Below are 13,091 nucleotides of genomic sequence, written 5' to 3'. Positions count from 1 at the left end.
AGTTATTTATGTAGTAAGAATTTTTTAATATTTTGTAAAAGAGAATTTGTTTTTGTTTAAAATACTGAAGATAAATTTTTATTAGATAGTAATACGATAAATATCAAAAGTTATTTCTATTTTATAAAAATATGTAGATGCAAGCTTAGAGAAAACGATAGAATTACTATTTCTATTTCTATTTCTCTATAGATCTGTTCCCTTTTAAAATTATTTTTAACCTACGAGTCACAAATCAGATGCATTTTCAAGACATGTCAAGCTACTTCTCCATAAAAATCGTATTACGCATTCGTTCCGGTGTTCTATCCTCTTGGAATTCGGTGAGAGAGATAGAGATAGGTGTGAACGAAAACGAACTTCTCGAAGAAGAACGTGAAATTCTTTTATTCTCCTTGTAGAAGAGAAATTTTTTCAACGTTTAAAAAAATAATCTATTTGAAACAAAACAAAAAAATAAACAAAAAATACTCCGCGAGCACGTTATCAAAAAATTGAATCCATTGTAGTGTACACTTTGGTTCAATAGTTTCGTTAGAAATTTCTATAAATGATTTACTAGATCATTTGAAATAACTTTCATATGTTAAACCACGATACATCCGGAAACATTTCATTAATTAAGTACAAAACGTAATGTTTTTTGTCAGAGTGCTTTTTACTGACCACAGCTATTAGTTGAAAAAATCATAGTCAATTATTGTTTAGTTTTTATTATTCAATAAGAAATAACGAACGTTATGGGTTATTATTCTGTAATGTTACTTTTAAACCTATTAACACGTAAATAACGTTCTGTAATTACTAAACGAAATGTTTCCGGATACGAGTTTCTATATGAAAGTTGTTATTCGTATATAAATGATATATCTTAATTAATTATAATTAAAAATAATCTGAACAAAATTATTTATTACACAACTGTATTATATTGTGTAATTATAAATAAAGGAAATATTTCCATAAGAAAATTCTAATATAGAAATTATTCGTATAAACGATCTTTCTTTATCACTAGTTAAAATCTCTGATCAAATTACGCAATCGTTCCCCACTCGAATAACCTACAAAAATTTCTAACAAAATAAGAGAATTATATTCGGATCATAAATGACTATTAAAATGATCTAAACAAAACACAGAATCCCTTTACCTATAAATTATCATAACAAATTATTTAACAAAATTCGTATCATTTATCACGATGATAATATGCAATTACCAAACAAAAATATATTTTCATGCATAAATACTTATACAAAAATTATTCATACAAACGATCTCTCTCAATCTCTCATACAATTTTCTAACAAAACCATAGAATTATTTTCCCCGTAAATATAACCATTATTAAAAAAAAAATAACATAACACAAAAAACGCATATTATTCGTCGCAATGGCGAATAATCTGCGAGATAACTCGATACTTAATATAAATCAGATAAGTACTTAAATCACACCTTATAGGTTATTTCGAAAGACCTAGAAAGAGAGATAGAGAGAGAGAGAGAGAGTTACTCTCGTTGGAAATGACAATGATATTTTCCGCGTCGAAGGAGGATGACTCGAAAAAAATGGATGGATGTTAAAAAAAAAAATGAAGAAAGAGAGGAACGCAACAGGGCCGTATTCGCGAAAGGCGTTGCCCGCTAGGAGAAGTAATCGAAGCGAATGACGAAAAAGAGAGAAGAAACAGAGAAAGAGAAAGATAGTAGAAGGGCGGACGAACGCGATGAGTCGTGGACAAAGTAGCCGAGGAGTTGCTCCAGGATCAAAGGCCGCCGCCATCGGTCACACCTGCGCAACCAGACTCGTACAGTCCCTCGAAAAAATCATTTTGCTTGAATAAAGAGACTCCATCGATTTTCTCTCTCTCTCTCTCTTTCTTTCTTTCTCTTTCTCCCTCTCTCTGTTTTTATTTTTTTCTATCTGTACGTTTTGTTTCATATTAGTAGAACGTTCACGTTGTTAGACCATGTTCGATGAAAATGACTAACATAACCTAACTTTCTCGACTAGGGTGAAATGAATGTATCTTCTCTCGAAGGAAATTCTTCTCTCATGTCAGTTACATTAGCCCGTAGGTTGTAGTGGCTCTCGTATTGGAGATCTTTAACGATCTCTTCTCGATATTACATTCTTAATCCGGATAACTTTCCTCGAAGATTTGCGAAGCGATAAAATGTTTTTTTTAAGTATACGAGCTGAATAGAATAATTTTATAATGAACGTGATACGAGGGAGGTCATGTTATTTTATTTATTTTTTTTCGTTTTTTAATTAATTAATATACTGCGATAATATATTACTGCTTTTCATTTAATTTTACGATAATTATAAATGAATTTATTTATATTTAAAGCGAGTATCAAATTTTGAGAAAAGCCGATTTATCTTATAAATTATAGTATAAATAAACCGTCGATAGTAAAATTCTTCTATTTAACAGAGTTAAAAAATATAAGTAGAATAGATAAAATTTGATTGTAAACTAGTCTCTCATGATATGTCGAATAATTAATTATTTTTGAATTAACATATTGCGTTAAATATTACTGCTATTCGTCTATTGATTTTACAAAAACTAATTAACAATTATTATTTTATTTATTATCGAAGTGAATACCACAAATTGTAAAAAATTGAAACTTTAGTAAAAATCAGTTACTGTTTAAATTAATATACACAGATTGTTGATTCGTAGTTAAGTATTCAAATCTTTTAATTTAGTACTCGAAATCCTGTTTATTTGTTTCAAGTAAGATAACAAATTTGATTCTAATATCGACTGCCAATTTCGTATTTCAAATTTCGAAGTCCCTCACGTGGCCTTTTCGAAAATTGTATTTCGACGAAATGGAAGGACAAATACGATGAGGAAGGACCCCACTCGAAAGAATACTGTGACGAAGGAAGTCGATGGTGCACGGTGGTTTTCGCGCAGTTATAGCAACAGTCGAACCTTCCTTTCGACCGCAAAGACACGTAAAAAAATTTGAAAGCCGAGCGATCATTTGGTTTTTCTATTTCGTTTTGTTCTTATTTTTGTTTGTTACTTTTTCTCTTTTAACGACAGCAGACAGATACTGAAATTCCTCTATGTCTCCTCGTCTGCCATAACACGAGTTAACAAATTTCAAAATAAATTACTATTGCAATCCCCATTTTATACGATAATAAAATTATTCATCATTTATAATAATTATAATATTCGTAGAAAAATATTTCACTTGGTCACGATTATAACAAATTAATATATTTTTATTAGCAATTAATTTGCATTGATCTATAATATCGGAATTTGTAATAAATTATAATACATTGATATTATTTATTCCAAATTAGAAATATATCTTATAAGTAAATCAAATTATACGACAACAATATATTTATTTTTATTTGATGAATTTTTAATATTTCAAATTTAAATCAAAACTGGTAATATTTCTATTTAAACAAAATTCCGAATATTATTTATAGACCAATAATCCAATAAGATTATTAAATTAGATAAATATTTTATAATAAATAAATTGAGAAACGATTGGAGGGGGGGGGGGGGCGAAGAAAAAAAATACCGTAAATTAAGTTAATTTAAAAGATGGCGTATCACAGTAGCCGAATGAGAAAAATATCGATAAGGATCGGAAAGAATTCTCGTCCTTCGGCACCAGTAAAAATCAGCAGAAGGACGACGTCGAAAATCGACGACGATGAACAAGAAGAAGAAGAAGTAGAAGAAGAAGAAGAAGAAGGAGTCGGCGAACGAACGGAAGAAGAACGGAGAACGGTTTTCGAGACGAGATATTAGTTTCTGCGGTCGACTCTCGGCGGAGATTTAATTCGTTTGATGTTCACGAATTCGCCGCTGCGGCTGTGTCCTTTCGCAACGCATCCTCTCTCACTCTATTCCTTCCTTTCAACTATGTCGTTCTAACTTCTAAACGATTCTAAGTTACAACAGTTCTATATTACGAAAATAAGATTCATACTTCTTTTTTTTCCCTTCGAAAATTGGAATTCATCGAATTTGGAAGTAAAAATTAAAAAAAGGAACAATAATCGTTTTAATATGTGTGTGTGTGTGTGTGTGTGTGTGTAAAATTAATCTATAAATTTGTAAAATACGTACCAATCTTATTAAAAAGTTCCATAAATTATATGCGTGTTAATAAAACGAGTATTGAAACACTAAACTAAAACATTTCTCATCCCGTTGTTTCAAGTACACATGAATTTTATGAAGTGTTTGTTTATTTTTTACGACTTTTTTCCCTAATGTATTTCATATACATTAATTTATGTATGTATGTACATGTACAGGATTTATTTAGTGATAATATTAAAGGTATGCATGTGTGTGTGTGTGTGTATGATGTATATCTAAATATTATTAAATGTGTATGTGTGTTTGGTACGTGCAAGAGTTTAATTTATTATTGAACGTATGTGTTAATTTGATTTGTCAAAAAACGTATTTAATTTATTAAATGATTTCTTAACTGTTCGTATTCGAAGACGATAAATTATGTACGTGTTCACAGGACGAGCGTTTAAAGTAAACTAAAGCTTTGACCTCCGTTTCAATACTTCAAATACAAGCGAATGTTAAGAATGTTTATGTCTGTTCTAAACGTTCTGACCGAGACTATAGATCACACGCATGCGCACCAATACATTTAATCATCGACTTTTAGCAGATTTATTAATACATCTTATATATGTATGAAAATAAATGATTTTTTCTTTTTTGTTTAGGTTGAAAACTTTTCACCCCACGTTCATATGCAGGTTGATAATTTACAATTATTCAATGTATATTTTTATTAAATAAATATATTATTCACGTTTAACAAATGAATTTTAGTTTATATATATTTATATTTTAATTTTTATATTATTTATCAATTAAAAATACGTATGAAATAATATTTATAAATCAACGCAAACTTTCCAAGCAATCAAATATTTGAATAACATTCATTTATATACTATTACAGTTATTTTATATATAGTTTAATTTGATTATATGTTTGCCCATTAATAAGTTAGCACGAACTTTCCAGACAACCCAAAACATATGCCTGCCATTAATAATGATATAGTAGATTAAATCAAAGTTTAGAAAGAATATATTAATAATCTATTCGAAACAGGATTTAAATTACAACATATTATAAAACATAAGTTGAATAACTCTTATATTGCTCGATTTATTTCAATATTTTGCTATAATTATCGACACATGAATACATTCTGTAGTGAAAACAACATTGTCGGCGACAGCCATCTTGGTTCCGCTCGAACGAAACCCACTCGTCTAGAATATTGTCGACGGTTAAAAGCCGTGACACAACGTTTCCTTCTCTTGACGATAGCTCGGCCAGTTAATAGATTATTTGGTAACAATTTCTCGTTAGTCAAATTTAACGCTCCTCGATTTTCTCCGTTTCAAACGTTTCTCTCAGCATTTGAATTTAGTCCTCTATTAGTATTTCCAAGATAATTATTTTTCTAAGATAATTTTATATATATATATATATTTGTATCTAACTTAACTATCACGTTTAAACATTAGTATAATGTTATTTTTGTTTTGTTTTGTTTTTTATTGCTGCATTAGATAAACTGTGTATTTTATAGATGAAGTTTTTTCTTATACTAATTTCCTGCATTCCATTTTATTTTACTACACGCGATTCTAACGACCTCTCCCCTCTTCTCCCAACAATCTCCTTTCTTCTTTGAACAACGAGTAGCTCGTTACTGCTAACAAATAACTATCTGCTTGGGTGTATAACGTGTAGAAAGTAATTGAAACGTTTGAAAGAAGCGTAATAACTACGCGAAATTATCTTTACCTACACGAGATGTTTCAAATGAAAGAAAAATAAAAAAAAAGGAAATAAAGAGAAATAAATAGATAGATAGATAGATAGATAGATAGGAAATTATAATTGTGCTGGTAATTGGGACAGTGGATTAAATGAAAAAATTAGAAAAATAAATTGTATGATTTATTTGATATTATTAATATATAAAATAATGTATATTATTAATATTATTTAATAAATTATGAACTAAATTTTTCTCTTTCATTGCTTCACTTGTTAATTAGTCTACTGTTCTAATTTTTTAACCCACGGCACAATTATAAAATTATATAAATATAAATTAGTATAATTTTTGTAAGTTAAATTACTGTCATAATTATCGGCAAAATGATACGTAACGTTTCGCTTAACAATAAACAACCAACGTGATTTTTGGAGCGAGACGAAAAAACTAGTCGACCACGTTGAATCTTCTTGTGCCCATCGAACGAGAAAAAAGAAAATTGTACATTGGTTGACAAGCTACGAAAGTCGTTTTCTACAATATAAGAGTTCTTTGCCCGAAGCAAAAATCCTTCCGTTCGATGCTTCAATCGATCCTCGATAGTTGTGGCTTTGTAGAAAAACGAAAGATATCGTAGCGTGACAACGTTTTACGAGTTCGAGCTGATATTTTACGAGGAGATACCAGTTTCCAACAGTGTGTGAAAGATCATTAACGAAATAATAAAATACATTTTTGTTTAATATCATTCGCGTTGAACTAAATACGTTAATTGTTCGTCGAATATTTTTTATACATCAAAACAAAATATTATTTCTCATTAATATCTTTCATACGTTATCCCACACATTGATGTAAACGACGATAAAAATGTAAGGGACGTTGGTTTGAGAGTCAAATAAATTAATTGTTATTGAATATTTTCTGTATAAGAAGAAGAAGAAGAAAAAAAAATAAATAATTTTCATTGATATTTTTTAAATAAAAAAAGATCGTGGGAATGAAAGTAGTACTGATTTGTAAATAAACGAAACTACGTAGATCTTAGCTAACTAACTAACAAAAACGTTACATCGAGGAAGTAAAATAGCGAGTATTATATCGCGTCGCTAATTATAATAACTACAGTAACATAGTACACACATAGTCGCTTAAAAAGTTTACTGTTAAACTACACAAAATCTCAAGCAATGTGCAAAGTGTTCATTTGCATATACTCATAAACCCTGATCAAAAAAAAATCATTCCTACGCGACTAGATATTTTTCCTTAAATATCATGAAAACGTATGAAAAGAGAGAATTTTCATGATTTAATATTTCTTCCACAAAATTATTTCGATCGAACAAATCATTTCCCATGGAAAATAAGATAAAACATAAAAAGAAGAAGAAGAAGAAGAAGAAGAAGAAGTAAAATAAAAAGAATAAGAATAAGAATAAGAATAAGAAAAATAATAAGAAGAAGAGTCCCGTGAAATCGCTCGTGGCACGCGTCACGTGGACTGAATGTTTCGCTAATAGGTCGTCTGCCCGAAGACGACTGTGAGGATATTCGAAGAAAATAGGAAGAAAGTGGAATACAGAGAAAGAGGAAGAGGGATATACATAAAATGGTACAACGACACCACCACCATGGAGCAATTTGGAAGCGTCTTCCGTCGGTAGACGGTCATTTGTCTCCCAGCAGCGAGCAGCGAGCTAAGTTTCTCTCACTCTCTCTCCTTCTCATTCTATCTTTCCTCTCTTTCTAGTAATCCTCTCTCTCTCTTTCTCTCTCTTTCTTTCTATCTTTCTCATTCTCACAGTGAAACGTCAGGAAGATCCCTTTCGGCCGGCAAACCCTGAGGGGCTTTGCCCACATGTCAACGATATATTTTCTGCCGGCCCACAAATCGTTTAGCGGGTAATTTTGAAATTGGAACACTTATTTAGTCGTTTAGACGCCAAGGGCAGAACGACGGCACAACCGCGGTCACGTTCGAGATTTATCGCTCGATTTTTCGCAGATTTCGCCCACGACTCTTCTCCTCCTCCTCCTCCTCCTCCACCTCCTTCTCTTTCTCCCTTTCCCTAATTTTTTATTTCTTACCTTTTCTTCTTTTTTTCTTCTTTTACCTTATTTCTACGAATCCTTCCTTCAGACCTAACCTCCCTCCCTCCCACTATACTCACCTACCTACCTACTTACTAACTTACTTACTTACTTACTTACTTACTTACTTACCCCCTCTGGTCATCCTTTTTCGAGTTGTATATCGAGACGGGTAAATGTAACTCGACGACGTTCCCGTCTTTCTAAACTTTCCTCATCTTCCCGCTGCCCCATTCCCTTTTCTTTGCCACGTACGAAAAACACGAATGTGCTTGAATTAATTTTAGTCGGACATTAACCAACATGAAAAACGAAGAGAAAGAGAGAGACAGGGTGAAGGTGGTTGGAGGGGGAAGTTGATTCACAATTTTCTCGAGATTAAAAAATGTTTTCTTAATTAAGGGAGAACGTTGTTGTGCGAAGTTCTTCTTCGTTCGCGTTGTCGAGGTAACAAACAAAACAAAAAAAAAGAAAAAAAAGAGAAAAAGGTTCATAATTGTTAAGTTTCTTTTGGTTTTTTTAAATTTGTACTTTTAATTAGTCGACCGTTGTATGAATTCAAGACAAAATGAGAAAGAGAAGGAAGATGGTGGTTCCTTGACGATAATATGAGGACACAGGAGTGAGAAAAATAAAGAAGAAGAAGATGGAAGGGGAAGGTTGAACTAGAGAAGGTTGAGGTGGAGCAGGAAATAAGCTCGGTCGCCATTTTGGGTGAGATTTGTCTTCATTAGGACTTCCTGCGGCGCCACCGACGTTCCACCTGGCGTTACAAGGTGTTGAACCACTCGAAGCAGTGATATTAGCGGCTGATGAAACGATATTGCGCCTGATGGGTGGTCTCCCTTCTCGAGACGTCGTTGATGAAGACACGAGTGTTTGCACCATCTCTAAACTCTCTCTCCTTTCCCTTCAACCCTCTCTCTCTTCCTCTTCCTCTTCCTATTCCTCTCTCTCTCTCTCTTTTTCGTTCATTCATTCGGCTTCACTCGGTTTAACCTCGCGAATGTTGGTACATTTAAACGGCTATCGTATGTCAAAGGTACAATTTTTCTCATCATTAAATATATCATAAAAACAATTTAGAACATTAATGACCACAAAGTGTTGGACAAGTTTTGTAAAGGTCAGTAGAAATAAAAGAAAAATAACAGATTCTCTATTTCTCGATTAGATCAAATCGATGCGTCAACGTGTTAAATTAAATCGTGACTAAGACTTAATAAAAAAAAAAAGAAGAAGGAAAAAAAAAGTTACAAATATTTACGGATCAGATCAGTCGATAAATGCATCATCGTGTAAGATGAAATCGTGACGAAAAAAAAAAAGTTGACGAAAATATCACATAATTTGTCACATTTAATCACACGAGTGTGTAAAAATTAAAGCAAGCCATGACTGATAATAAGAAAAGAAGAAATAAAAGATATATTAAATTTGTTTGATCCAAAGTATTTATCGGTAAAGAGATTGTAAAAAGTTAGTTGTAAGAAAAAAAATAAAAAAAAAAGAGAGAAGAGAAAAAAGAAGGTATTCTTAGAATTTAGCGCGAACAACGTAACAGTGCGACGTAATGTCACGAACACGAAAACGTCTCTCTTTCCAACGTAGTCTCCTTGAAATAACAGCGGCTTCAAGGATCGTTTGAGCGCTACTCTCTGATCCTATTAGCTAAGAGAGAGAGAATGAGAAAAGATCTTTTACAAATTATTCAGTTTTTCTCGTGGTGCGACCCCTTTAGCGTTTCTCGCGTGTCTATTTCCGGCGCCTCTCGTCCTTTTTACGTATTTCTCTCCCTCTCCCTCTCTCTCTCTCTCTCTTTCTCTTTTTTACTCTTTCTCGTTTTCTCTGTCATGGCTTTGAAATCGTCGAAAGACAGCCGCTCGATTCACGTGCCGCTGATTAGCGTAATTATGAGAGAAATTCCGTAGTCTTTCCCTCTTAGCCCTTTTTTCCCTTTCTTTCTTTCTTTCTTTATTTATTTATTTCTTTTCCTCGTTTCTTTACCTCACTGTTTCCTGTACGGCTAATTTTACTTCGCGTTTTCGCCAAGCGATTATTTTCTCTTAGCAAGCAGATCTTTTGGTCCCCCTTGAAATCCGATTCTAACGAACTCTTACCACGAGGAAAATAATTAACGAGCCAACGTGTGTTGATACCCAAGTACTTGAAATGAAAACCTCTTTAGAAACTTTCGCGTTACTATATTACCCCATCGTATTATTCGTCAACGTCGAAATTTAGATTAATAAAAAAAAAAAAATATATATATATATATATTAAATAAATGAAGTGTTACTATTTGTTAAGGAGTAACGTCAAGTTTATTTAAGTAGCATTATCGGTTCATAAAACATGCTCTTTCTCATTAATAATTCAATGCGAATAAACTAGTTCCTATGTGCAGATTATGTGTTGATTGTATCAAGTATGTATGTATGTATGTATAAAGTTAATATTACAAGTATGAAAATTGAGTTACTTTAAAAAAGGTAAGAATTCATTGTTGAAAGTCTGTGTGGGTATTAAATCGAAGTTAGTCGCTTAGGTGATAAAAAGAATAATGAGAGAAAGATACACACACGTAAACGTAACTATACGTGTTTTCAGTTTGTCATATATAAGTCAGGAACACAGAATAATCGAGGTTTCGCGCGGACAGGCTCATTTTCGCGAAGGTTACAGCGTATTCTCGAGTGGACTTCCGGTAATTTTCTTTTATCGTTCCTATGAGAGATTCCCGCAGAGAGTTGCTTTTCGAAAATTGCAGCCTAACGCACGTGTCGACCCGAACCAAAAGGAAAAAATCAATCTACGCCTTCTTTGCAAGTTAAAGAAGTTAGTATAATAATAATAATAATAAGAATAAGAAAGAAGAAGAAGAAAAATTTGAAAGATTTGACAACTTTTGGAGTTCCTGAAAAAAAGGACGGACGGTTACATTTTATGAAATATTATCAAAATCTACTTAATATCTTTTTTCTTAAAGTTTATAAATTATACTTTGTCATTATTTGATTATTATAATAATTTATCCGATCGAATTTTGACAGTTGACAAATTACACACATTATCTCGGAGAATAAAAAATTATTATTTATTATTCGAAATATAAAAATTCAACGTATATATTTTAACCTAGTTTCCTAAATCAAGATTTAGCGTAATTATTGTTCATATTTATTCAACACATTGTATCATCATTATTTTTCTTTACAATTGTTGTTTATATAACTCTTATTTGTATATTCCGTAGGCTCGTGTAAATTAACTTATACTACTTTATTATAAGTAATATTATAAGTATACGTATAAGTATAATATAATATTATAAGTATATAATAATATAAGTAATATTATACCATTATACTACTTTAAAAATTGTAATACCAACGATATAAAAAAAAAATGTTCGAAAAAGAAAATCTAAACGAAGACGAATAAAATAGTTGAATTTTTCGTGTTGAAATTGTCGAAACGTTGAAACGTTTCCGACGTTAGTTGGCAAAGAAAGAAAGAGACGCTAGCTAGAGCGTCTCGACGCAAAACATTACTGACAGGACGTCTTCTCTCAGTCATTAGTTACGGCGTCGTCACTTCTGCAATTAGAAGCCACACTAAGCATTTTTTATCTTCGTTTCTTTCATCACGCCTTTCTTATTTCTTCCCTATGCACGCTTTTACAAGAAGCTGGTTCTTCTTGGTCTTCCGAGTCAAACCTCGCGTGTGAGTCAACGTTACTTTATTCCCAAGCGAGAAAACTAATCTTATGATTTTGTTCTACGTCTCTTTCATTCGTTTAAACGAGTTTAACGACTTCGCAATATTTAATTATACATTTAGTATCAAATGTACGATAAAAAAAATAATATTATTTTTTTTTTATAATTAAATATTCTCTCACGTTTTAATTGAAATTAAATAAATTATCTGTCACATTGTAATAGTAATGATTTCATAACCTATGATATTTTGAGAATCTAGGATTATTATTATTATTATTATTATTATTATGCATTTATCTTTAATTCTTTGCACTAGAATTATTTTGCATAACTTTTCTTTTTTTTATAATATGAAAGCCAAGTTGAATTTAATTTGTATTTTAATTTGGGGGTAAATACGCAAACACGCGTCCGAATACAATTACTTTCTACTAATTTCTTACTTATTTTAAGATAACGTGTTTGTGTATTTTTAAAAAATGAATAATTAAAAGTAATTATTATTGTAGATAAAAATACTTTCATCAAGTAATTAATTATAAAAGACACGTGGATACGGAATATTAGATCATAATAATAACTTTAGAGTCACTCAAATAAACTGAACCTTTCCGCAGGCTCATTTACGTATTAGGAAACAAAGCTTTCTTCGAGAATAGTCTGCCCTTCCGGACAAAATCAACCACGAGTCCGTCCCTTGGGTGTAATATTCCTTTCTTACTTTCCTCGCACGTTGGGTTAGGTAACACGATGCTTCGAGGAAAATCATTTCTGTCATCGATTCTAATAGTTCTAGTTTCTTAAACTATATTTCTGCCATTCCTTTTTAAACATACTATAAATTATGTGAAATACAATAACGCACGACTTGACAATAAGATCCCCAAAAAAAGAAATAAATTATTTCAAAAATAGAATTCTTTTCTTTATATTTCAAAATATAATGCGGAAGTTTTGACATTTTTTAAATAACTTTCTTTCTCATTTATTTATCTTTTCCTTTTTTTCGAAGATTTAACGATTTCAGTAATGTAATACTTTTAGAAAAATCATTTCCTGTATTTTAAAATTGAAAATATATATTTGCTATTTAATAAAAAAAACTTATTATCCCAAAAGATATATTACAAATTTTGTTAAAATACAAAAGTACGATCAACAATATGAAATATCCGCGCGAAACGTTTAACGATATTTTCTTGAAATTTTATTTACCAATTTACAACGCCACACGCGTTTTGCAATCAAATAGACAAATTTTTTTATTAACAATTTCGTTGAAATACAAAAGTATGACGGGGCAGTATTATTTCTTTTTAAAATTCAACTATCCATGTGCTCACGCGCGCGCGCGCGCGTCATAAAAAATGTAAAGTTCAATGAGTAAGAATGGTAAAGATTGTAGGAGGAAGGAATAAAGAAGGGTCGAAGAA

At 31.3% G+C, this 13,091-nt stretch overlaps 1 protein-coding gene across 1 annotated transcript in view; it reads right to left on the bottom strand.

Annotated features, from left to right (window-relative positions):
* Positions 1–13,091, bottom strand: part of LOC122514612 (alpha-protein kinase 1-like) — a 59,662-nt gene that overhangs the window by 525 nt on the left and 46,046 nt on the right. The window lies entirely within an intron of this gene.

This window comes from Polistes fuscatus, unplaced genomic scaffold (assembly GCF_010416935.1).
Source record: "Polistes fuscatus isolate 324 unplaced genomic scaffold, CU_Pfus_HIC Scaffold15, whole genome shotgun sequence".
Lineage (NCBI taxonomy): Eukaryota > Metazoa > Arthropoda > Insecta > Hymenoptera > Vespidae > Polistes > Polistes fuscatus.
Note: the sequence above shows the minus strand (reverse complement) of the source record. Positions and strands in the feature narration are given on the sequence as shown.